The 26,394-nt window shown below is 38.0% G+C and overlaps 1 long non-coding RNA gene across 1 annotated transcript in view; it reads right to left on the bottom strand.

Moving 5' to 3' along the window:
- Positions 1-15,244, bottom strand: part of LOC308672403 — a 415,494-nt gene extending 400,250 nt beyond the window's left edge. Inside the window, exon 1 of the long non-coding RNA XR_014027414.1 lies at positions 14,863-15,244. This is a non-coding gene — a long non-coding RNA (uncharacterized lncRNA). The remainder of the gene's footprint in view (positions 1-14,862) is intronic.
- Positions 15,245-26,394: the final 11,150 nt, after the last annotated feature.

The following is a 26,394-nucleotide window of genomic DNA, read 5'->3' as shown; positions in this document are numbered from 1 at the left end:
AGTCCACGAGTCATAAAAGAGCCGAGGTTGCCTACCCCTGTTCTAGTCAATCAAAAGATACATCAGAGAATATGGAATCTAGCTGGTCTGAACAAAGTTTGCGTTGAAATCAGAGGGGAATATAAGGCATCAATTCTCAAAGAATTTCTGGTCCTAGCCTGTTTAGAGCTTCGTATATAAAAAAGCTCAACATTTTGGCTAGGACACAGAAGGCAAATGGTTGCCTTTAGAGATACAATAATGTTGATGGTATATAGACATATAATACTTATAGCCTAAAAATATAATAATCCTATATATTCTGAGGTGCTATTCCAATTCATATTCTTTACTTTCTACCTTGCCAATCACACCATTTTTATTGTAAACATAAAAAACATGTTTACCAAATAATTTTCCTACTACTGTACATGCCAACAATAGCTATATATATTTTTTTCAAAAACAAATAACTCAACTTTTTCTCATCCTATAAACATTTCCTTGGGTGATTAAGCTTCATTTTTAACTCAAGACTCCCATAGCGATACTTTTAAAGTGCTTTTACACTATTTATCCTTGTGTCTCTCAAAATGTATGTGCTTTCTTTCTTCTAAGGTAGTCTTTTGTTTACATTTCCATTAATTAGACAGAACAAAGGAAGTTTAATGAGAATAATTAGCCCCATTGTGTTGGCCAAACCCTTTTTTCTATCCTAGATATTTTTTTTAGATGGTGATCTTGGGTTCCTGGATTATCCATAAAACTCTGACTTGCTTATTTTAGCAGGATGGATATACTAAATATCCTCAGACGTTATTGTCAACCTCTAATGCTTAGGATTATATTGAGAAAGTTCAGTGGATCTGATGTCAAAATAACCACATCCTGGGTGAATGGCAGCACACTGCATGTATCTCCTAAGTGTTGGGATGGAAGCAATACTGTGTTTGCTTGCAAGGCAGATTCTAAGTTAAAGAACTTAGTTTTCATAGAATAACATGAATGTATTAGAGTAAATCTGGTTTTGGTGATGCTTAATAATCATAATAGTAAAATTGGAATGGACTTTGGAGGTCATCCAGTCCAACTCCCTGCTAAGGCAGGAAACCCTATACCATTTCGGACAAATGGCTGTCCAGTCTCTTCTTAAAAACTTCCAGTGTTGGAGCATTCACAGCTTCTGGAGGCAGGTTGTTTCACTGGTTAATTGTTCTAACTGTAGGAAGTTTCTCCTTAGTTCTAGGGTGCTTCTCTCCTTGATTAGTTTCCATCTGTTGCTTTTTGTCCTGCCTTTTGGTCTTGTCTTCGGGCACTTTGGAGAATAGGCTGACTCCCTCTTCTTTGTGGCAGCCCCTGAGATATTGGAACACTGCTATCATGTCACCCCTCGTCCTTCTCTTCATTAAACTAGACATACCCAATTCCAGCAGCCGCTCCTTATATGTTTTAGCCTCCAGTCCCCCAATCATCTTTGTTGCTCTTCTCTGTACTCTTTCCAGAGTCTCAATAGCTTGTGATATGCTAGCCCAAATAAACTGGGGGTTATTTTCTTAACAGCAAGATATGCATCATCTGATTAGGATTCAGCTAAGACTGTAGTCTTTTCCCTCTCTAATCAGGAAAAGTGTTTTAATTTTGGAGCCACTGACATTAGAATCCCCATTTTCTACCATTTTCCCCCTGAGGATTTACTAGATTGTTATTGTTTATATTGTATATTGATTGTTTTTAATTTATGTTGAAAATAAATTGTATACCTCTCAAAGTCTGATTTGATTGGGGCAGCTTTTCAATTGGGTAAAATAAATAAAAGATGATGATGATGATGATGATTTGTGCAAGCTTTTTCTTACCAAATATTGAAAAATATTGAACAAATCTGACCAGATTTAGTTTTTTAGATCAAATTGCCCCATTAAATTGAAACTGTATATCTGCTATTTCCCTGTCCTATGAAGGAGAGACTGACTGCCCTTCTCATCCTTTCTGCTTAGCCTGTGCCTCAAAGAACCTGCAGATTATAATTGTTATGATTCTGTTTATTGTTATTAGAAATAATGTCTATGACTCAACAAAACTTCATTAGCAGTATTTCAGCTACAATATGTTAGTTATTGTTGCTCTGAAGAGTACCACACTCCCAAAGATTCATATTGTTCTTTAAGAAAACCCTTCTCCTGCTAGCCTCTGTTGTCATAATGTCAGACATATTAGATACACGAGAGAAGGTTAATGTAGCCTCAGCAAAGCTGAGAAACCCTGTTGCAAGGGAAGTATTTATAAATATTTAGAAGTTGTTAGCCAGATTACTGGGTCTCACATTTTTAGAACCATTAAAGTGCATGCAATTACCATTTCTACATTTGAATATAGTTCGTTGGGAGTCGGTTATCCATGCATGTCTCACCTCTCCCACCTCTACTGCTTTAGCCTAACCTTTCGAAAGTGATAATGAACAGTGTGTGATGAGATGTGGAAAAACTATGGGGTTTGAATAACAATTTATAAACCACCGTACATAAGTTCCCTGTTGTTAAAAATAACCCAATACATTGACTTTTCAGCTATTCTTTAAATTATGTTTTTTCTTTTTTTCTTTTTCTCAAAAATGTATGACTAATAGGATCCAGAGAATAGCAGAACCAATGACACAGAGAAAATCTAATATATAGGTTTAGGGAAAAATAAAGATATTAACATTAGGGGATGCAGATTTAAAGTTTCTTGGTAATAATCCCCATAAAACATAGACAGCTGTGAACATGGGTTTGCATACATATAACTCATGTGATATTCTGGCCAAGGCCTAAGGGGCACAGAGGTATCAGGTTGGCCTAAGGGGCACAGAGGTATCAGGTATATTTGGCAGGCAGTTCCATTACCATCTCCTTTCTTAATTTAGCAGCAATAACTAAATCAAATCAGATATGCATATTGTAGAGATGAAGGCAACCTGCTCTTTTAAAACATTTTATTGCTTTTTAATTAATAACAGAAAAAGGTAAAGAATAAAACACAAATATGATAATGATGGAGATGCATACATTATCAAAGAGAAAGAGGGGGAAAGAACACGTGAAGGAAACTTGGTTAGGACCAGAAGATCCTAAGGGTACTATCTGTTTAATGTAGGATCTGCTAATGAATTGCAGACATATCCAACATCTGTATGAAGACCTCCAATACTGCTGAACATAACATTCCATGAGACAACCTATTCTAATGACTGCCAACTCTTACTATCAGGAAATGTCTTCTAATATATACAGTAACTGGAATCTATTTCCTTGTAATTAGTCCACTGATTCTGACCCTGTCTCTGGGGTAACAGAGTGGCTGTGCATATCGGCATATCGGATTAACCAGACCATTCCACCTTTAACGATGGGGGGTGAGGTGTTACCCCCCATTGATAGGGCTCACAACTTGGGCATCCTCCTTGACTCCCGGCTCAACTTTGAAGATCATATAGGAGCCGTGACCAGGGGGTCTTTTGCCCAGGTTCTCCTGGTGCGCCAGTTGTGACCCTATCTGGACCGAGATGCCCTACGCACAGTCACTCATGCGCTTGTGACCTCACGTTTAGACTACTGCAACGCTCTCTACATGGGGCTGCCCTTGAGGACCACTCGGAGGCTTCAGCTGGTGCAGAATGCGGCCACGCAAGTTGTGATGGGGTTTCCCGATACTCCCATGTAACACCTCTACTCCACGAGCTGCATTGGCTCCCGGTTGTCCTCCGGGTGAGATTCAAGGTGCTGGTGATGACCTATAAAGCCCTAAATGGTGAGGGTCCAGGATATCTGAGGGAACACCTGCTGCTGGCATCAAGCTCCCTTCGTCCAGTGCGCTCCCACAGGGAGGGTCTTCTCAGGGTGCCACCGGTAAAAGATTGCCGGTGGATAACACCCAGGGGGAGGGCCTTCTCAGTGGGTGCGCCTGCCCTCCACTGGAACCAGCTGCCAGTGGAGCTTAGGACTGCCCCCAACCTCCGTTCATTCCGCCGGGACCTGAAGACCTGGCTCTTCGAGCTCTCTGGCCCAGGCTGAGAATTTTAATTTTAACTGGGGTTTTTATTTGTTTTTAACAATTTAAATTGTTTTTAACTTTTGTATTTTTCATTTTAATCACCCTGTAAACCGCCCTGAGTCCTTCGGGAAAGGCCGGTATATAAATATAATAAAATAAATAAAATAAATAAAAATAAATAACAGAGAAAAATCCCCTCCCTCCTCTATATAATAACCTGAAGATTGCTATATCCCTGCTTTTCTTCTGTAAGCTTAATGTTTCCAGTAGCAGTCTTCATAAAACCTGGTTGCCAATCCCCTAATTCTCTTCATAGCCTTTCCTGACCTCTTTCCAGTTCATCATTGTCCTAGCCAAACATTTTTGAGAAGAAAGGAGATATCATTTGAAGAACAGGACACAGTATCCCAAATGGGGCCTGACCAACAGAGAATTGAATGGGTCAATTAATATAGGATATAATAGCCTTTTCCTTTTTTAGCCACTGCATCACATGGTTCATGTTTATATTTAACTTGTGATCTATTATGTCATCCAGATTCTTTTCACATGTATTACTGCAAAGCCAAGTCTCCCTGTATTCTATACATGTGCCTTTCATTTTTATTCTTCAGTTATCCTCTGTTAAAATTCATTCAATTTTTGTTGAATCAGCTTGTCCACATCTTTTTGGATCTTCTCTTTCTCTAGAGAGAAAGTCATACCTTTTGGTTTTGTATCATCTGCATCTTCCTTCCTTCCTTCCTTCCTTCCTTCCTTCCTTCCTTCCTTCCTTCCTTCCTTCCTTCCTTCCTTCCTTCCTTCAAAAAGGGTGAACAGCGTAGAGGTGAGGGCAGAACTAATGGCATTTGACTCAGTTTTAATCTCCAAGTTGCTATGGAGCCACTCATGAGTACTCTCTGGATACAATTATTCAGCCAATTATGAATCCATCTAACAGTTACATCTATTCCACATTTCATTCATGAGTATACTGTTAGTGTTTTCATTGGTCAGAAGTATGGCATCTGCACAATCTATTAAAGCTAATAACTATCAAAAAAGGAGAAAAAAGTAGTCAGGCATAACTTGCTTCTGAGAAACATACATTGTCTCTCTTAATTATTGCATTACAGTTCAAAAGCTCACAAGCAGGCTGTTTGACAATAATCTGCCTGAAGACCTTGCCTAATAAAGAAGTCAAGCTGACATGTCTGCAATGTTTAGAGTCCTTCTCTTTCCCTTTCTTGAAGAAAGAGGCAACGTTGCTCTTTATAGGTTTCCTGGAACCACACCATTTTTCCATAAATTCTCAAAGATTACAGTTAGCAGTTCTATAATCAGCTCTTCTGGTTCCTTTAATATTCTCAGATGTGACCATCTGGCTCTGAAGACTTGAATTAAATTATCCAAGTGTTCTTTTATCCTCTCCTGCTCTATCCTGAGCCCCTCCTTCCAGTAGTGGCATAAGTATGGCCAGACAGAGAGCTGTTTTCCTTCTGAGAGAAGACCCATATAAAATATAATTTTAATTTTTAATTTAATTTAATAATATTTATATACCGCCCTTCTCCCTGAGGACTCAGGGCGGTTCACAGGGCAGAATAAAATACTAAATACAAACGTTAAAACAAGATTAAATAATTGCCCATATTAAAACAGTTGGAATCAAGTTCTAAAACACCAAGTTAAAATTAAAACACAAGACTAAAAACCCCACCAATCCCCATCAGGCTAGGCCGGCTTGAACAAACAGAAACGTCTTGAGATCGCGACGAAAGGAGCGAAGATCGGGCGCCATCCGGAGCTCTACCGGTAGCTGATTCCACAGCTCCGGAGCGCCCACAGAGAAGGATCTCCCCCTGGGGACCACCAATCGACATTCTCTGATCGGTGGCACCCTGAGGAGGCCCTCTCTGTGGGAACGCACAGGGCGCAGGGAGCTTGATGCCGGCAGCAGATGTTCCCCAAGGTACTCCGGCCCCATGCCATGAAGGGCTTTAAACACTGTTACCAGTACCTTGAATCTCACCCGGAAGACAACTGGCAACCAATGCAGCTCACGGAGCAGAGGTGTGACATGGGAGTATCGGGAGACTCCCAACACAACTCTCGCGGCTGCATTCTGTACCAGTTGGAGCTTCCGGGTGGTCCTCAAGGGCAGCCCCATGTAGAGAGCGTTGCAGTAGTCTAGACGAGAGGACACGAGCGCATGAGTGACCGTGCACAAATCATCCCGGCTAAGATAGGGCCGCAACTGGCGCACCAGGCGAACCTGGGCGAAGGCCCCCCTAGTCACAGCTCCTATATGGTCTTCCAGGGTGAGCCGTGAATCTAGGAGGACTCCCAAGTTGCGAGCCCTATCTACGGGGGGTAATAGTTCACCCCCCATAGCCAGAGGTGGAACATCCGAATAAACCCGGGATGAAGGTATGCAGAGCCACTCAGTCTTGTCGGGGTTGAGCTGGAGTCTGTTCCTCCCCATCCAGACCCGAACCGCCTCCAGGCACCGGGACATCACGTTGAGGGCATCACTGGGGTGGTTTGGGGTCGAAAGGAAAAGTTGGGTATCATCAGCGTACTGATGATACCCAACTCCAAAGCCACGAATGATCTCACCCAGCGGTTTCATGTAGATGTTGAACAGGAGAGGTGAGAGGACCGACCCCTGAGGAACTCCACAAATGAGAGACCTCGCGGTCGACCTCTGCCCTCCTGCCAACACCGACTGCGAACGTCCCCGGAGATAGGAGGAGAACCACTGTAAAACTGTGCCTCCCACTCCCAATCCCCTGAGACGCCGCAGCAAGATACCATGGTCGATGGTATCGAAAGCCGCCGAGAGGTCTAATAGGACTAGAACAGAGGAATATCCCCTGTCCCGAGCCCTCCAGAGATCATTCACCAGCGCGACCAATGCCGTCTCCGTGCTGTGCCCGGGCCTGAAACCCGATTGGTACGGGTCTAGATAATCCGCTTCATCCAGGACCAGAGGGAGCTGATGCGCCACCACACTCTCAACAACCTTCGCAAGAAAGCGAAGGTTGGAGACAGGACGATAGATTTCTGCCTTCTGGCTATCACTTAATATCAGTTTACCTTTTTCTTCTAAAGCCTTTTATCTTTCTATCTTTTGCTGTTCTGGACATTTTTGCACACCTCAGCTCATTCTGAGTTTTAGCCTTTTTGACATAACCCCTTTACAATTCCTTTCTGTGACTGCCTTGTATCCTTCTTTGGTTATAAGCCCATCTTTACATTTCTCTTGTTGTCTGGTTTCTTTACATATCTTCCATTTTTTCTTCTTATAAAAATTGTTTGGGATTTTCATTTCCAGTATCTCATTTTGCAGATCTTTCATCAAAATGAGTCCATTTTTCCAGGACTCATTCAGGATTTTAAGCCATTGGAACTGATTTACCATTTATCTTAGTTCATCAAAATCTTTGCTTCTGAAATACAAATCTGAGTCTTCTCTATTCTTCTTCTCTTTGATATCCTCATATCCTGAACTCAAGAAAAACACTTTCTCCTAAGGCTGTGGTCACCTTTCTCACTGTTGGTAGGGTTAAATCCAGGTTAATAGATCCCTTCTTCCACCTTCTGACAAATGAAGTTACCAGCTAGAGAGAAAATAAATTTGTTGTATGGTTGACACATGGTGGAGTTACATTTTCAGGAAATTTTCATTGTCAAAACTTTTAGAAAATGGTAGGTGAGAATGATCTTGAAAGATGAGGAGAAGAGATGCAGCCTAGGAAACAACCAGAGCTTAACACAGTTAAGAAAGAAAAAGAAACTTTGGAAAGACCCACCCAAATAGATGAGACAGTTAAAAATGTCAGCAGCATATTTATGGTTTCAGGCTTGCCTTACAGTAAAATAGAAAATTTGTGCAATATTCAGGTTAAGGAAAAAGCTACATGAAATAATGGGTGGGGGGAGGTGAGAAAGAATAAGAATAAAGACAGCAACAGACAGCAAATGCCACCTCTGCAAAGCTGAAGAAACAGTGAACCTTCTGCAAGAATGTTAATTAGCAAAGAATCAGAATAGAGCTGAAAGGGACCTTGGAGGTCTCCTAGTCTAACCCCCTGCTCAAGCAGGAGACCCTATACCAGGGGTAGGCAACCTTGGCTCTTTTATGACTCATGAACTTCAACTCCCAGAATTCCTGAGCCAGCTATGCATGGTCCATGAGTCATAAAAGAGCCGAGGTTGCCTACCCCTGCCCTATACCATTTCAGATAGATGGCTGTCCAGTTTTTTTCTTAAAAACCTCCAGTGATATAGTATCTACAATTTCTGAAGGCAAGCTGTTCCACTGGTTAATTGTCCTTACTGTTAGGAAGTTTCTCCTTAATTCCAAGTTGCTTCTCTCCTTGTTTCTTGCCCTGCCTTCTGGTGCTTTGGAAAATAATTTAACTCCTTCTTCTTTGTGGCAGTCCCTCAAATACTAGAATGCTGCTGTCATGTCACCCCCAGTCCTTCCTTTCTTTAGACTGGCCATACCCAATTCCTGCAACTGTTCTTCATATGTTTTTGTCTCGAGGCCCTTAATCATATTAGTTGGTCTTCTTTGCACTTTTTCCAGTGTCAACTTCTTTTTTGTAATATGGTCACCAAAACTGGATGCAGTATTCCAGGTGTGGCCTTACTAAGGATTTATAAATCAGTACCAATATTTGACATGATGTTGAATTTATGCCTCTGTTTATACAACCAAGAATTGTATTAGATTTTTTTTGGCTAATATTATATATAATAATATTATAATATATAATATTAGGTTTTTTTGGCTAATATCACACTGACTGACTACAAAGAAAGTAGCAATAATGGTGTATTGGAATATCTACAAGAAATTCCATTTGCGTATAAGCAAGAACTGGTGGGACCACAAAGTAGAGAAAGTAATAGGAAACAAAGAAGCTGAAGTGTTTCTGGGACTTTAGGATTCAAACAAACATTTGCTACATAACACCTCAGGCTTAACATTTGTTGATAAGAAAGATGGGGAAAAAGTCTGAATAGTGGATGTGTCAGTATCTGGAATCAGCAGAATAGAAAAGCACAAAGTACAAATATTTGCAGATAGAAATATAATGACTGCAGCAAAAGAAAGCAAAGATAATACAATAGTAACAAGCACCTTATGTGCAATCCCAAAAAAACAGCAGCACCACTTGAACACTATCATATTGAGAAAATCACTATCAGACTTTTTTAAAAAAACAACAACTTTACACACAACAGCTTTCATTCTGTGATGATACCTTTAATACTATCAAACAAGAACCTCTGCCTTTTCAAGGATAGAAGGACAGAAGGATAAAAATGCTAAATCCATTCTAAACATCTGACTGACGAGGAGGAGGAGGAGGAGGAGGAGGAGGAGGAGGAGGAGGGTAGCATGTAGATGAATCCCTTTGATTTGTTCAATGTTGGGGGTCCAAATGCAGAGAGAAATATCAGAGGAATTAATCTATTTGATTCTGCAATACTTAAGAGCAGACTGCTTTGAAACTAGAAATCTCAGATTCAAAAAACATAAATTTGATACTAAATTTAAATGAGAAAGTACAACCAGCTTCAACCTATTGCAAATATTTGTTTTATATTAAAGTAGACATCTGAAATGGATATTTTGCTTCTTCTTCTGTGGTAGGATTTTCAACCAGGAATCAAAGTTTTTCTGAAAAAAATAAGATAGTCTAGAAGACACTTGCAACTTAAACTTTGTTTAATTAAACTTACCTACTTACTTATTAAGCAAGCATATGGCATATCATACATGGACTAACAATATATATTAACATTTCACCTAGAACACAGTAAAATATAAATATAAATATAAAATATAAGCTGATTAAACTGTAAGAGAGAAAAATGTATGTGTGTGAGAGACAGAAAGAGTGTAGGGGTGGGGAACGTGTTAGGAGGGTATCTGTCAAGGATTCTAAAAAGTACTTTGATGAGACCTATGTCTATATTATAATTGTTAGTTAATAGCACCTAAAATCCCAGGTGTACGTTCTACTGAACTACAAATAATGAACATTTCTTTCAATTCCTAATGTTTGATTCTTAGAATAGTATGTGAATTTATTCTGAAGATGAATTTTTTTCACATCAAGGGCCTCCTTTTTGTTTTTTATATCCAGAAACTTTTTTAAAAATCAGTTTAGACTCTGCTACTTGCTATTATAATTATCTTTTGCAGTTCATCTCATTGCTTCATTCTAATACAGAAATTTAGCATATAAAACCATGTTTTGAAGAATGCAATTGGAAAATTTGCCACCAGATATTCCAGAGAAGATGCAGTCCCCTCAGTATGATGAAAAAACAGCCAGAGCCTTAGTACGGTATTATGCAGACATTTTTTGATGGGGGCTATGAAAATGGAATATGTGCTGTTAAAATTCATAGGATTGATTTCTGAAGACCAGGGAGCCATTACCTATTTTGCTTCTTTCAAATCTTCAGTTGTTCATTTCTAAACTGAAGTGGAAAAGGCCATAATATTCCTTGGAATCCCTCTTTTTGGGTAACTTTTGTTATGCATCATAACATTCTGAAAAAAATGTTGATTTATGTATATAATTGTGTTTTGGAATGCGTAAAGGTTTGAGAAGAATGAATTGGGACAATTCATGGAAATCTCAATCAAAAGATTTCTACTACACACACAAATACATCAATTGTAAAGAAATTATCAGTGTAGTGGTACTATAGTCTGCACATTTTGAATTTCATTTCATTTCTCTTTAATCTTATTTACAGTCTGACCATCTCATGTACTTAATATGTCTACCTGTCTAACATGGATACTATTATTTAGGTCTATACAGACTATTTCTTTTATCTATAAAATATATTCTTATGCTATGAAGGTCTGTAAATGTGTGTAAGAAATTTTATGAACTGGAATAGCCATAGCAACAAACCAGCCAATGAGAACTGCTTTTGACTAAGACACAGTATTGGCTGTGTGAGGCATGTGATCCAGCCTAGGTCTGGGGGTGTCTAAGTCTTCTGTGTTGTTTTCTGATCTCCAAGTTAAGAGTTGTTGATGTTCCCCAGAGCTGAATGAAACTGTATATATCATGTTTATATATATTTTATAGATAAAGTTTTTCTAAACTATGCCTCCTGCTCATTTTGAATGTGTGCTTATTTTTTGGGCTTATTTTTGTGCTGGAAAGCTGTGAAACTCTAACAAGATCTTATTAGAAACAGCCTTCAAGTAGCTATTAAAGGTTTTTAAATATGACATATGGAATTTCAGATATGAAATTACATATTTGGAGAAGGTTCAATTCAAAGCCTGATTTTGTTAGATTTATTATTTCTCAGAACAGAATGGAACGCAATGGAGCGGAATGGAACAGAATAGAAGTGAAGCTATAGGTATGTGGATGGAGAGAGGGAAAAAACTTAAGCACAATCTTGCAAGGTTGATATGCGGATTCACGTGCCATCTATTTCTAGGAACCTTCCAACTTTAGTTTTAGATAGGGTTTCACTTCTCTATTTAAAACTGATATGCAGTTTAGAGAGGTTTTCCTGGATCTTCAGCCCTGGTCTCAGAATAAGTGGTGGTCCTCATCAGGATGGCTTTTGCATGAATCTATCCTCTGAGCCAGCTGTGCCTCCTTTTAGGTCAGAAGGCCCTACAGACAGTTCGTGGTCAACTTGCATGTGGTATTATAATGCACTTACCTGCAGCTGGTCCAGTATATAATATCAAGAAAGTTGTAGGCGTGTAGGAAGACCCCACCCCCTTGCCAGATTAAAATATTCTTTATTCTTAATATTAAAAAGAGGCAGAATGTTATATTTCCCCAAAGGAGGAATGGGGAAAAATCTTAAAGGCAGAAAGCAGCACCGGTCTTTCTTAATAGCCTCAAACAGAAGCCTCAAGTCTTTAGAGATGGATATTCTGTACCTATTAAGACTAGGCCAATCTGTTCATAAACAAACCGCCTTCAGTCCTCACAGCTGATAGGATTAAGAATTTACATTCCCCCACCCAATATCTAAGGACAGGACAGGACCTTTAGGACATAATAGGATTAACCCAACACCCTCTTCAGACTAGCAAAAGACACAAAAGCCCACCTCATTGCACAACCGAGAAACATTTCCACTTCAAAGTCTTAGAGCCCCATGAAGACCCATCCACTCATTCAGCCATTTTGTCAGCTGTCCCAGACCTACATGCTGTTGTTGGTTCTGCTCATCAATAAACAGGAACCTTCTTTCCTAAGCAGTCAGCCTCCATTTTTTTCCTCCTGGCTTGGAACTGGACCTGATTTTTCTTTCAACAGGCATGTAACAACTTTGCTGAACTGGTTGCCAGTTCAAGGTATTAATTATCACTTCTAAATACTTACATGGTATAGGGCTTAGCTATGTGAGGGACTGCCTATACCTCATAATGTCTGCCTCTCTTGTTTGATCCAACTAAGTTGGCATGTTTGGGATCAATGTTGCCTGATAGGACACCAGAAAAAGGCCTTCTCTGTAATGCTGCTGTCTTCTGAAACAGCATCCCCAGGATCCACATTGCCCATACTCTACCTTGTTTAGATGGGCCCTGAAAACCAAGCTTTTGTCCAGACATTGGTCTGTATTGGGTAGGAGACCTTTGGGAGAATGTTGCATGTTGAGATGAAGTTTGTTTTATTCTTACCTATCCATCCTTTTTTTCTTTCTTGTATGTTCTTCAGTTTGTGTCTGGTATTATACACCGCCAAGTCTGGAGTCAGGCAGCCATATAAATTTGATAAATGAATATTTTCCCTAATATAATGCAAACATATATGTTATTTTCACAAATGCACCCTTGTATACTTTTTATTTAGTTGCATACATTTTTACAATTTTTAATGTACAGAATTTGTTTTGGTCAGAAAAAGAAAATTATAATCCTGAATTATTGAATTTCAATTCACATATAGTTTCAAGAAAATAGAAATGGGGCTCAAAATGCAAGAGTTCCCACCACATATATAAGCTCTTGCTTGTGGAAATTATATTTTTACCTGCAAAATTTAGTTTATGCCTTTGGTTCACTTACAATCACTTTGAAAAAGTACAAGTTGGAAATTTTTAAAAACTGTTGGCAAATAAAATATTTATTAAAACTTGCATTTTCCAATTAGAGTTGAATCAAATGATACTAAAAAGAACAGGTGCAAGATGCATTTCTTATGCAAATACTTTTCAGGAAACACAATTATTTTTCAAATTGAAATAACATTTCATTGGGAAGGAAGTTCTCCCTCACTGTAAATCTCTTCAACACTACCAGAGGAACACTACGCATTCTCCTTTTGGTGGAAAAAAGCTTGCTTTTTTTTCCAGGCAATATCAGCTCTTCAGGGGTGAAGCATCACCACATGGAGATCAAAATATCTAGTCTTTAAAAGAGGTACTAAGTCACAGTTAAGTTCCAGTCACTGAAATACCTGAAATACTTCTTCTTTTCGTTGTTATGAAGTGAATGGGATAATGTCATTATTATTTATTAAAATATTCTAACTTGCAAATTTCTACATAAACAGGAAGAAACATAGCACAATAGTTAGAATGCTACAGAGAGAGCTGAGTGATGTTATGCAGTGCTAGTATATAACGTGCTCATGGATCATCAAAAAAGAGCTTTTCTTATGGATTTTCCCCATGAATACAGAATATGAAGGCAGAACAAAGTCTTCTATTTGTCACTAGTAATCATAGCTGCCATGATGCTCAGTAGCCATTTTCCACACAATAGAAATACAAACAAGAAAGAGGATCACAATAATTCTTCATTATGTAAGGAAGGGTTGTGATAATCTGTGGTTCTATCCAGTTTTTTTTTTCTTTCTAACTCCATTGGATGAAAGAGAATTTGAAAAAGAGAAATCCAAAATAATCCATGTTTCACCTTTTATATTTAGTAATGAAATGGACTTGGAGTATCCGCATATAATAATTGGTTTTTCATAGCTTATGATTTGCATTTACATGGCTTCTTACATTCAATTAAATCTCAAAGAAATCCCGTTCTTGAAAATGGTTGGTCATTTCTTTTCTTCTATTTTAGATCAAGGGTGGTGCAGTGGCTGCAATTTAAGGTAGAAAATCCAGATTCAAATAACATTGGCTATATCCATTTCTCAACCTAGGTTTAACCAGGAAGGTTTAAAAAGATAAATTAAGCCAAGTTAATTTTTATTTTTCCATACAATCATTTTCCCCCCAAACAAATGAGTCTAATTTTGTTGTTGTTTAGAATAAAAAGCAGGTCCATGAGCTTTCACAGGTTGGGAAAATGAGGAAAGAGTGATGATGTCACTTTTGTAATGTCATCAGTCATATACTGCAATGCAACTACATAATTTTTGTATGATAAAGTTATTGCATTTGTATGATAATATTATTGCATTCATGTTGTCATATTGACCTCATCAGTTTGTGGCAGATACTATAGTATCTCATGAAGAAACAACTGACTATATTTTTTAATACCATTGTATTTTCTGAAGCATTTTGGAAAAACGGGGAGGGAAAACTGCTCAGGCTGCTGAACTACAATTCCTGGAGGCCTCAATCAAATAGCTTTTGGAGAGAAATGAGTGTTATTTTCAAGCATCTGAAAAGCTCAGATTCCCTAGCCTTAATTTATATGCTTCCTATTGAATTAATTACAAATTAATTAATTTGACACAAATATCTTTACCACACTCGTTTATGCAATGGAAAGTTATATCGGAAATATTCAGATAGTGTAATAATAACAATAACAATAATAATAATAATAAGAAGAAGTAGTTGGAGGTCATCTAGTCCAACCCCCTGCTCAGGCAGGAAACCCTATACCATTTCAGGCAAATGGCTGTCCAGTCTCCTCTTAAAAACCTCCAGTGTTGGAGCATTCACCACTTCTGGAGGCAGGTTGTTCCACTGGTTAGTTGTTCTAACTGTCAGGAAGTTTCTCCTTAGTTCTAGGTTGCTTCTCTCCTTGACTAGTTTTCATCCGTTGCTTCTTGTCCTGCTTTCAGGTGCCTTGGAGAATAGCTTGACTCCCTCTTCTTTGTGGCAGCCCCTGAGATATTGGAACACTGCTATCATGTCACCCCTCACCCTTCTCTTCGTTAAACTACACATACCAAATTCCAGCGACCGTTCCCTATATGTTTTAGCCTCCAGTCCCCCAATCATCTTTGTTGCCCTTCTCTGTACCCTTTCTAGAGTCTCAACATCTTTTTTACATTGTGGTGACAAAAACTGGATGCAGTATTCCAGGTGTGGCCTTACCAAGGCATTGTAAAGTGGTATTAGTACTTCACGTGATCTTGATTCTATCCCTCTGTTAATGCAGCCTAGCACTGTATTGGCTTTTTTGGCAGCTGCAGCACACATTTTTTTCTTGTTTTTTTATATGTTGAAAGAAGCTTTTTTTTGTTATTTTTGACTTTGGTCGCAAGCCTTAGTTCATTTTGAGCCTTAGCTTCCCTCACTTCATCTTTGTAGGCTCAGGTTATTTGCTGATATTCTGCCTTAGTTATGTGCCCCTCTTTCCACTTCTTATACTTGTCCTTTTTATCTTTCAATTTATCAAAGAGTTCTTTATGCAGCCATGTTGGTTTTTTTGAGAGCTGTTATTTTTCTTCTTTGTTGTTATTGTGCTAGACTGGGCCTTCTCACTTTTCAAAATTTCCCAAGCTTCTTAAGTTGTTTTCCCCTTTAGGATTCTCATCCATGGATAAGTGTATAAAATCTAGACATTTTTTTTTAAATAATACTGTATTTCATGCTAATTCTTTACTTCAGGAATGTTTATGTATAATGCAAACATCAAGAAGTTTGGAAGATTAACTATTGCAAACACTGCTGAATGTAATAATCATGTATGAAAAATAGTGACTCAACAAGCCAGAGTATGCAAAAAGGATATAAGTTATTACTCTATAGTTAAATGAATTATCAACAAAATAAATATTTTCCAAAGGAAAGGGGAGAATGAAACACTAGATATAACAAATTTTCCTTATTTTAGTGGCAACTCTCCAGAGTATAAATTTAGAATACAAATGAGAAGCTAATAATTGAGGGCTCACATTGATCATGAAGATGTCTGAAGCATTTTGTAATGGTGACGATTACAAATCTCAAGTGGCAACACCCCCACTCAAAAAAATCTATATTTTTAAACTGTCAGATATCTCCTGTCCAAAAATGTTTGGTGGATATGCTTTGAAATCTATTGCAGATGAACAAATACAGCAGATGCATTTTAACAGATAGGAATGGAATGTGTTTCAAAGATTATTAACAATGCAACCCAAGATAATCTTTTCCAGTGAATTAGGAGTCAGATGGAGGAGGTTGGAGCAGAAAAAAAAGATACAGAAATACAAAGCCTACACATTTTGGCCTCCATTGTCACATGAGATTTCAGACAGCAGTCATTTGAACCTATAAAGTTAAAATTCTGCTTGACTTTGCCCGGTGCTGTCTATGGTCCTGATTAAGGAATCGGTCAGGTGTTTTCCCAACACTACAACAATACCTACATCTATTTAAAATTGTTAAATACCTACATCCTAGACCCCCTAAAGACATGAAACCTAGATATCTATAACCTACGATCTACAAAAATCATGAGTTTGCTTGGTGGTCAGGTTTAAAGGCTTTTTTCAAGCAGAAGCAATTTATGAAAATTACTCAATGCAAACCGTTCATTTTATTTTCTGTGAAGTTATATAAAAATAATAAATATAATTGCAATTGTCAATGGGCACTTTGGTTAGAATTAGTCAGATGAAAACAGGTTTGATATTTTTATCTTTATAAAAGAAAATGACCTAAATGCTAACATAAAAACAGTTATGGATTACATTAAAACAGAAATCATACCCTAACCTGGGGCTTATTTTGTTGCATGGCAGATAGATAACACAGGATAAATTACTGATGCCACTTTTAACATAGTTACTGCCCTGCAGAAAAACATAAAGCAAATACAAAATAGCCTAGAGCATTTTCTGCAGATGCACAAGCAAAGGTTTCTGAATATTCAGTTAAGCTTCTATCAAGACTGAAGTGATAGATATCTGAAAATCTGTAAAACAATAAATAATTGATGCCTAAGGGCAATAGCTCTCCTGCTATTCCCCTCAAGGTACTGCTATTCAGTAGCACTTTTCCTCTGAATATGAAGTTATTTTTGAGGAATTAATCTACTCTCTCAGGAAGCCAGAAGATTGACCTGGATTCAGATGAATTATTTTCTCTCAAATTTGGGGTATCAATTTGCTGAATCTCTGCTAACCTGGAATACTTCAAACTTCAGATGTCTCAATCCATAAAAAGTTGCAGCAGAGACCTGTTCTAACCCTGAGTTCCTATAAAGCTCCAGCTACATCATGCCTGTGTGTGTGTGTGTTCTGTTGAATTGCAATATTGTAAGAAGTATTCTGAAAGTACATTCTTGATAGTGGCAGTAAAATTTGAACGACTCTTTCGTTCCTTATTATCTGGATTTGAGATATAAAATCACTCCTTTAATCTCCAAGGATGAATCTGAAAATGTGTCAGTGACCAATATAGCTGGGTTTCACAGAGAAAATTGAGTGAACTCCAGTGTACTCTACAAGAACCACAGGTGATGTTTCAGCAGACAGGAAGAGAGAGCAGTGGAGCAGAGAAGAAGATAAAATGAAAAATGGAGAACACGCTGTGTCTCAATATTATGTTATGTAAGTTTTAGTATACTCTAGAATATGTATTAAGAACCCTCTGTTTTATCAAGTTTCAGGGCAGTGGTATGGCAATTGGTTCTCTTGGATCCAGAGGGAATGAACACTCCAGTAAATAAAGGGATTTTAAGCTTTATTGTTAGCTCAAACTAGCAGAATCATAACATAAAAAGCACATACCAAGCAAGATGAAACCCAAATCTTTTACAAGCTGTCAGGAGCTCCTTAATAATGACAGCAAAGATACCTCAATGGCAGCCAGTTTCCACAGTACCCAAAGCTAGATTCTGCGCAGAAGATACCTGCTTGAAGGCCAATACTATGGTTTTTATTAATACTTGGCAGCATAACTTCATGGCTTTGCGCCTATGATCAAGAGATTGGAAGACTGGCCCTGACCATGAGGCACATGATTCAAATGTCTGAAACTTTCATGAATAAGAAAAGCTTTGTGACTTCTCTCTGCTTCTCCTTTATTTAGCAAGCAAGAGTGAAAAACAAGCAGATTAGCTCAGAATGAGCTCTAAACTTCTAGATTGTTCTCAATATGAAGAAAAATCAAAATATGATGCTAAATCCCTCAAAACAACAATGGTCTTTTGCATTGCCACCCCAATATTAAGAACAAAATAATTGCAAAGGATACATAAATGATGAAAAACCAGTGTAGGTAGTGTGTGTGTGTGTGTGTGTGTGTGTGTGTGTGTGTGTGTGTGTGTGTGTAATGAATGTTTATATAAATGACTTTATGTAAGTCATTTAGACAAGATTATGGTTCAGTCCTTTATGTGTATTTGTGTGCATGTTCTCTCTCTCTCTCTCTCTCTCTCTCTCTCTCTCTCTCTCTCTCTCTCTCTCTCTCTCTCTCTCTCTCTCTCTCAATGTATGTGTGTGAGAGAGGTGGGTATGATCTGAGAAAAATAAAAGTAAGTTAAATGCAGCAGGACTTGGAATGCAGTCTTTGGGATATAGGATCAAGAGGGAGATGGGCAATGCAGAGATGTGAAACAATAATACAATACAATACATGATATAGATGTATATTATGAATATAGATTGAATACAAAAGTGGGCAGTTGGTATAAAAAAGGAATGTTGAAGTGGTTTTTTTCATGTAGAAGAAAGGAGGATGGAACCACAGCCAAACAATGAATAGACACTGTTGAAGCAAGAGTAATGTTCAAGAATATAGAAGTATGGAAGAAATCTAGTTAATGATAATAATATAAACTAGTTTTAATTGATGTTTCATTTTCTTCTCTGATGCTGTTAACTTCTTTAGCTTACTATCCCTTACTATTCTGCATTGTACAAAAAACGTAATGAGTAGGCATGTGTGTACATTCTTCAAAAATAACATGAGAGTACACCATCTAAAACACTGATATTTACATGCCTAATAACATGAGGCACAGTCTCTCAAGTGCCAGTAGGAAATAATATAATGCATAAAAGCATTTTAGATAAGTCCCTTGTCAAAAGCACTACAAAATAAAAACAAATAAATATCTCATATCAAGTTATATAGGTATGCAATTGGAAATTAAGCTGCTTAGTACCATTTTATTTTATGTTCTTCATAAAGTTTTTTTAATACTCTTCTTTGTTCTCTACCTCAGAATTATAGCTCTAAAATTTCAGGTCTCTTTTTTCCATAAAAGAGTTTATTAAAAAGACTACAAATCTCTGAAATTTAATGTCTTTCAATTCTAACTTTTAGGGGTTTCTTAGTTTTGTTCACAGAAATTTTGAGGGGTTGGCCTTATGTAGTTCTCATTTGTTTTATTTTTTTCCTCTGAAATAGTCAGCACATGAAAATTCACATGTACAGTGTCAAAAAAGTCAAAATGACAGCCAAAATCCTACAATCAAAGCTCCACCCTTTTTTACATGCATCGCAAAGCACATTAAAAAAGATAGAACTTTGATTGCATGTTTCTGGCTGTTATTTTTTACTTTTTTTTACCCCCTTCCTTGTGTTTGTCTCTATATAACATAGTCATTGCTGATAAATAATGAAAATAACACCTTTTCCAATCCACTACATTTGTGAAAAAATGTTTTATTTGAATACTTGCAATAAATGCAATAGACATAAAGGAAGTTCTGCATGGATACCGAATTTGGTTTTGTGACAACCTATTATATTTAAATCACTTCTAATAAGCATATCTTTCAAAACTTCCATTTTTGTCTAAAATGTGATACTATATTCAATGGTGGGATTCAAATACCTGAACAACCGGTTCTCATATTTGATGCAGGCCTGGGTCTCCGATGCCTAGAACGGACTTTTGGAATTGGCATTGTGCACTTCCGGTGGGCCGTTCTAGGCCTGGGAGGCCTCCTCCAGGCCTTCGATGCCTACAATGGACTTCTGGAAGTGGCATCTACACACTTACAGTGGGCCATTCTAGGCCTGGGTGGCCTCCTCCAGGCCTCCAATGCCTCCTCCAGGCCTCCAAGGCCTAGAACGGACTTCCGGAAGTGGTATCCATGCACTCCGGTGGACTATTCTAGGCCTGTGAGGTCTCCTCCAGGCCTCTGAGGCCTAGACTGAACTTCTGGAAGCCAGCTGGTTTTCCGAATTCAGATAAATTTAGCTACCAGTTCTCCTGAACTGGTGCGAACCAGCGCGAACCGGCTGAATCCCACCACTGACTATATTGCATCTTGATATATTTCTAAACTGTCCCCATTATTTCTTCATATTAGACTGCAATGACTTTCTGGTATGATGAAAAATCAACACATATATCACGTGGCCCTCTGCTTTTATTCTTGAGTTTCATGGAATTCTTTATGATATTTCCCTTGCTTTCAAAGTTGGCACTCATTCATGACATTTGATTAAGCCAATTACTTTCTATAGCAATTGTCATACTGGATGTCACTGCGTTTTTTAAGTGTTTGTCAGCTATGCATGTCTCACTCTGTTTTTTCTGCCAGCTGCATAGTAATCTTATCAATGTAACCAAGGTGATTGTCACATGTCCAGCCATGTTATGGTTTCAATCTGTTTTTTTGCTATTAAGTGCGCATGTCTACAAAAGTTTTCTCTTTTTACTTTTTTTCTTCTCTTTGTATTCTGTCTGATGAGAGGATGTAGTCAGTTAAGTTCTTTCTTTGTCTTCCAATTAAAGTTTTATATACAGTAGAATATGCCTCGGGTTTCTTTATTTTTACCTGATGTTTACCATGCGTCAAATGGTGGAGCAGTCGGCTAATGCCTCCTTAAGTAACACCAGCTGCCTGCAATTAGTGCAGGTTCGCATCCCACCAGGCTCAAGGTTGACTCAGCCTTCCATCCTTCCGAGGTAGGTAAAATGAGGACCCAGATTGTTGGGGGCAATTAAGCTGACTTTGTAATAATGCCGCTTGGTGTGTGTGTGAAAGCCCTAATAAGCAGGCATATACATAGAATGAAGGCTACTGCTAAGCTTGTAAGCCGCCCTGAGTCTTCGGAGAAGGGCGGGATATAAATGGAATTAAATAAAATAATAAAATAAATAAATGAACCACAGTTCATCGCCCTCTGATAGGGAATTATTGATTTATTTCCCTGACAATGGTAGCAGAGGATGGTTTGTTTTTATTCTTAAGATTTATTGCTGCTGATAAGTGTATAGGCTGTTAGTCAGTTAGTTAGTCCGGCGACTGAGGAACACTGTGATTAATTGCTGCAATATGCCGAAGAAAAAGAAGAAGAAGGCCCATTATCAGTCTGCTGTGGAGGAGACAGTTACTTCACAGAGACATCTCCCTTCCAGTTTACAAACTCCGCTCGCATCTGCTACACGTCAGTCACACCGTTTTCTGATTTTACAAGCCCTCAAGCAGACACTCCAGAAATAGTTTACACTGATGGAGCCCAGGCTGTTTTTGAGAGGCTTGGTGCCAGACCTAAATTTCCAATAGGAAAGGAAATGATTCATTATCCTGCTAGCCCTGAACAAACTATGCATGAGTAGGCTGTGCAAAGTTATTTTGAACAAATAGAAGCGTTTGAACAAGAGCTGCAACAGGCAAAGGCATATGTATCATTGGTTAAGAAGCAGGAGAGAGACTCTGCCGGTATTCACATTCCAGAATCTGCCATACTGCCTTCTTCTTCAAAGCCAAAGCCAAAGCCACTCCCACAATTGAGTGTTGTGTCAGACGAATGGGAACAGGAAGCTCCTATGTCACAGTCTCATGATTATGTGCAGTCTCAAATGACACACAAGGCTACAGTGATGCCTGAATCTAATGTTATAGCACCATCTGCTGGTGAATCTGTTATACAAGATAGAAATGAAGTACTGTCTGTATTACAGGAGAAAATGCAAAGATTGCAGCTCTCTTTTTCATCATCATTAATATCTCCCTTGCAATATCTCTCTTGCTATTAATATCTCCCTTCTTTGATAGCTATGTTCATACAACATCATGCAAAACAGAACATTTTTATCTTTTTGTTCAAATATGAGTACATTTCCTGCTTCTTGTAATTTTCCTCTTCTTGTATACTTTGTCTTGCATTATTATATTGTTTTGTGGTGGAATTTCTAAAGGTTGTAGTCTAATGAAGCAAAGTTCACTTCCCTGTCATTCAAAGGGTCACCATCCCTATTTATAGAGACAATTATTCTTCTAATTCCTGTTGAAAATCCAGGTTCTCCTACACAGATCTATCAACTGTAAGTATAATTACATATAGAAAATAGTCAGAAGACATTAATAAAGAGATTCTCTATAAGAAAAAACTCTAATGAAAAGGAGAAAAATATTTACGTGCATCAAGGTTATTGAAGAAAATTTGCTAGCTTATTTGTCCAGTAAAGTTTAGTCTATACAGAAATTAAATACTCTCAACAAAGTTACATGAGTTTGTAAAAAAAAACACCTACATATATCATTTTAAATTCTTCAGACAAAAATAATTATAGAATCTATACATTATTTAAGATAATTACAGTATTTGAAAGTCACATTATACAGGAAAGGAGCATAAGCAAAGAAAGCAAATTACTTATCCAAAGTGAGAAATAATTGACCATTAGAACTATTTTCCATATTTAATTATAGTTACAATTGATACAATCAGGTACAGTTTCTTAGAGATAGATTTCCAATTGTAATCAGAGATTGTAAAGCAATAATTATTAAGCAGGCAGTATCTAATAAAAGTTGTGAAAGTCAGTTTTGAAAAAGCAAATAGAAAATCACATTTAGTTCCCAGGGACTAGATGAAGACATTCTATATTTATGATTGATCTGAGTCTTGCAGTGCAGTTTTTCTTTTTTAGCTCCCTCTTAATTTTTTTTATTTCTTTATCTTCTTTTTCCAAAGTTGTTATACTTATCAGTTAAGTTTGCTTTCCTGAAAGAACAGAATGACCATTTTCTGTACAAAAACTAATTAATATTAGAATTTAAAACATTTTACTTTCATAAAAATTGCTAGTGTCTCCTATCAAATATAAGTACAACATGATAAACAAAAATATGCCTCTATTTAATATTCTTTGTAATAAAACTTTATTACCAGGAAAAAAAATTGAGACACTTTTAAGGATATTTGAGAATTTGAGACTTTATTATTGAAAAGTTTTATCATACATTTTATCTTTGACAGTCCCCCCTACCCCTCCCCTATCCCTCCCTCCTTACCCCTCCCCCCCTCCCCACCCACCCCCCCGACTTCCCAGAGCTAAGTACAAGGTATAAAAAACAAAAAAAGAATCATAAACAACCATATGCTAACAACCATAGACTCTAAAATCTATCACTCTCTAGCTCACATAGGATAACTACAAACACTATTAATATAGAATATATTAAAAAAAACAGAAGAAAAAAAAAAGAAAGGAAGACTTATTCAAATACTACATGAAACTTCTTAATCCCATATTTGTTCTGGATATACTCAATCCATTCCTCTTGACAGTTTAATAGCCTCCTTAAACTTCACAACCTCTAGATTCAAAATCAAAGCCTTTTCTTTTTCCTTTATTTCATTCCCCAATTCTTCCCTCCTAGCTTCCACAGCACATCTATGTTTATTGTTCATATATATCAACACCCCTCTCGAATAGGCCTTGCTAGCATCCCAAACCATGTCCATAGAGGTGCCCTTATTCATATTAATTTCAAAAAAAAGAACCCTTCATCCGCTGTTTACATTCTTCCACATTTCTCTGGTTTCTAAACAAATTCTCCTTTACGCGCCACGAGCGCCTATCTCTATTCTCCTTATAAATCTCTAGCCAAACTGGGCTATGATCAGAAATAGTTCTTACACATATCTTCACCTTCTTAATCCTTAAAAAAAAGTCATTAGTCAACAAAATAAAATCGATCCTGGAAAAAAATTGATGTCTGTCAGAAAAAAAAAGTATAATCCTTTTCATACGAATGTCTTTCACGCCAAATATCTCGCAGTTCCAAGTCATCCTTCATTTCAAAAGAGGATTTAGACAGTCTAGCATGACTTGGGCCGCGCTTAAAAGCTCCAGCCTTGTCCATCTGTACATCCAAAACACCATTCCAATCCACCATAAAAATAAAAATTTTATAATCCAACTGGGTAAACTTTGTATGAAATAAACTAAAAAAGTCAACTTGTTGTTGATTAGGAGCATATAATCCAACTAAAAGCATCTTTTTACCTACTAGCAGCAAGTCTATCATAACGTATCTTCCATGCTTATCTGCTTCAATTAAGTCCGCTGTTAAAGCACTTTTAAGATAAACAACCACTCCATTTTTCTTATTCATTGCAGAAGCAACAAATTGCGTGCCCAACCTTGAGTTCAATAAATACTTTTGATCCACAACCCTAATATGCGTTTCTTGCAAACATATAACATCTATCTTGAATTGTTTTAAATATTAAAAAAAAATTTCTTCCTCTTCTGTGATGAATTTAGTCCATTAACGTTCCAAGTTAAAAATTTAGTTGCTTAAATAGGACTATCTTTTTTAGGCCGTGCTCCTCCCACTACTTGGCTGTAAGTACATTTTGGAAATTCCATAGACTTCTGCTGATCTTATTCTTTTATTTTTTTTTGATCGTTTTAAAGCAACACGCGTCTCCCTCTGCTCTCTAGAATCATCCAAAGAAGTTGTAGCTTGATCTCCTCCAACACGATTCTCCTCTGTCTGTCCATCTTCAGCCTCTTGGTGTTCTCCTTCTCCAGATCCCTTTGCAGCTTCCAGAAGTGATAGTGGGGTTGCTTTTAAAATGTTATTGTAAAAATCACGCGCCTGCATCACAGTAGCCAAACGGTACCTTTTACCTTCATGCATCACCATCAACCCAACTGGAATCTCCCATCTGAACCTTATATCTCGTTGCTTGAGCTCTTGCACTAAAAATGTAAAATCCTTCCTTCTCCTTAAAATCCTTGGAGGAATTTCTTTTAGAACCAAAACTTCTTGATCAGCAATCACGACTTTAGTACCATAAGCAGCTTGAATAACTTCATCTCTAATTTCCCTCTTTGCAAAATAAACCACCACATCTCTAGGTAGCTTTCTCTGCCTGGCAATCCATGAATTCACACGAAACACTTTATCCATGCCTCCCTTTATTTCAGATGCTGGCTGACTCAATACTACTTCCAAAGCCTCAGAAATCAGCTGCTTTAGGTCTTCCTTAATATTCTCTTTTAAACCTCTGATTCTAACAGCGTACTGCATCTGGTAATACTGAGCAAGACTCAATTCTTTGTCCATTTTGTCTCTTAAATCTTCATTTTCCAGTACTTTTGCTTCTAATATGGCATTTTTTTGAGTCAAATCTTCCACTTTTTCATCCAAATCTTCCACACATTCAGCCACTCTATACACTGAAGACAAAATGTCTACCTTCATCACTCTGAACTTCTCTTCCATCCTCTCTTCTATTCTCTCCTCCAATTTCTCCAACTTCTCCTCCATCTTTGCAAATTTATCACCCATTGCTTCCAGAATTACCTGGGCATATTTTCCAAGAGCATCTTGTAAATCCTTCGGTGTCAATACATCAGGAAGAAGCAATGCTTGCAATGATGACTGTTGCACCGGAGAAGTTCCAGCACTCCAAAGAGCTTTTGGAGGAGGTTTAGCCGCCATCTTTACTTTCACTTACTACGCACTTTCACTTTTAAATTCATAAAATCCATTAAGCTAGAAAGCAGCAATGAAAATCCTCTTCACCTTTTCCTCCTGTACCGCTCTGCCTGCTCCTTTTATTCCATGGTCTTTCCTTCTGGCAGGGGTGGTCGCAAACGCCTGGCTCCGCTCCAAAAATCACGGAGCAGAGACGCTGACCAGCTGGGAGCAACCCAGGCTACGGGGGAGTTCAATCCTTCAGCCGCCCAAGCTTTAAGCTCAGGCGGCCCCGGAGAACTCAACCCCTACCTGGGGGCTCACCCCCTCCTCTTCTCCTGAGGAGGGGGCTTCAAATCCACCCGAACAGCTGATCGGCGCTGTTTCGGGTGGAAATAACACAGCTGAGCCGCGGGCAGCCCGAAAGGGCTGTCTCCGGCGCCGCGCCGCCACCGGACGTCCGAGAATTTGAGACTTTATTGAAAGACATACAATTGTGTGATATTTTCAAGCCATGGTTTAATTAGCTTAGCCTTTCCTAATATGTAATAGTGGACAGCTTTCATTGGCCTAATAG

This window comes from Vipera berus (genome assembly GCF_964194415.1).
Source record: "Vipera berus genome assembly, chromosome: 1".
In the NCBI taxonomy this organism is placed as follows: domain Eukaryota; kingdom Metazoa; phylum Chordata; class Lepidosauria; order Squamata; family Viperidae; genus Vipera; species Vipera berus.
Note: the sequence above shows the minus strand (reverse complement) of the source record. Positions and strands in the feature narration are given on the sequence as shown.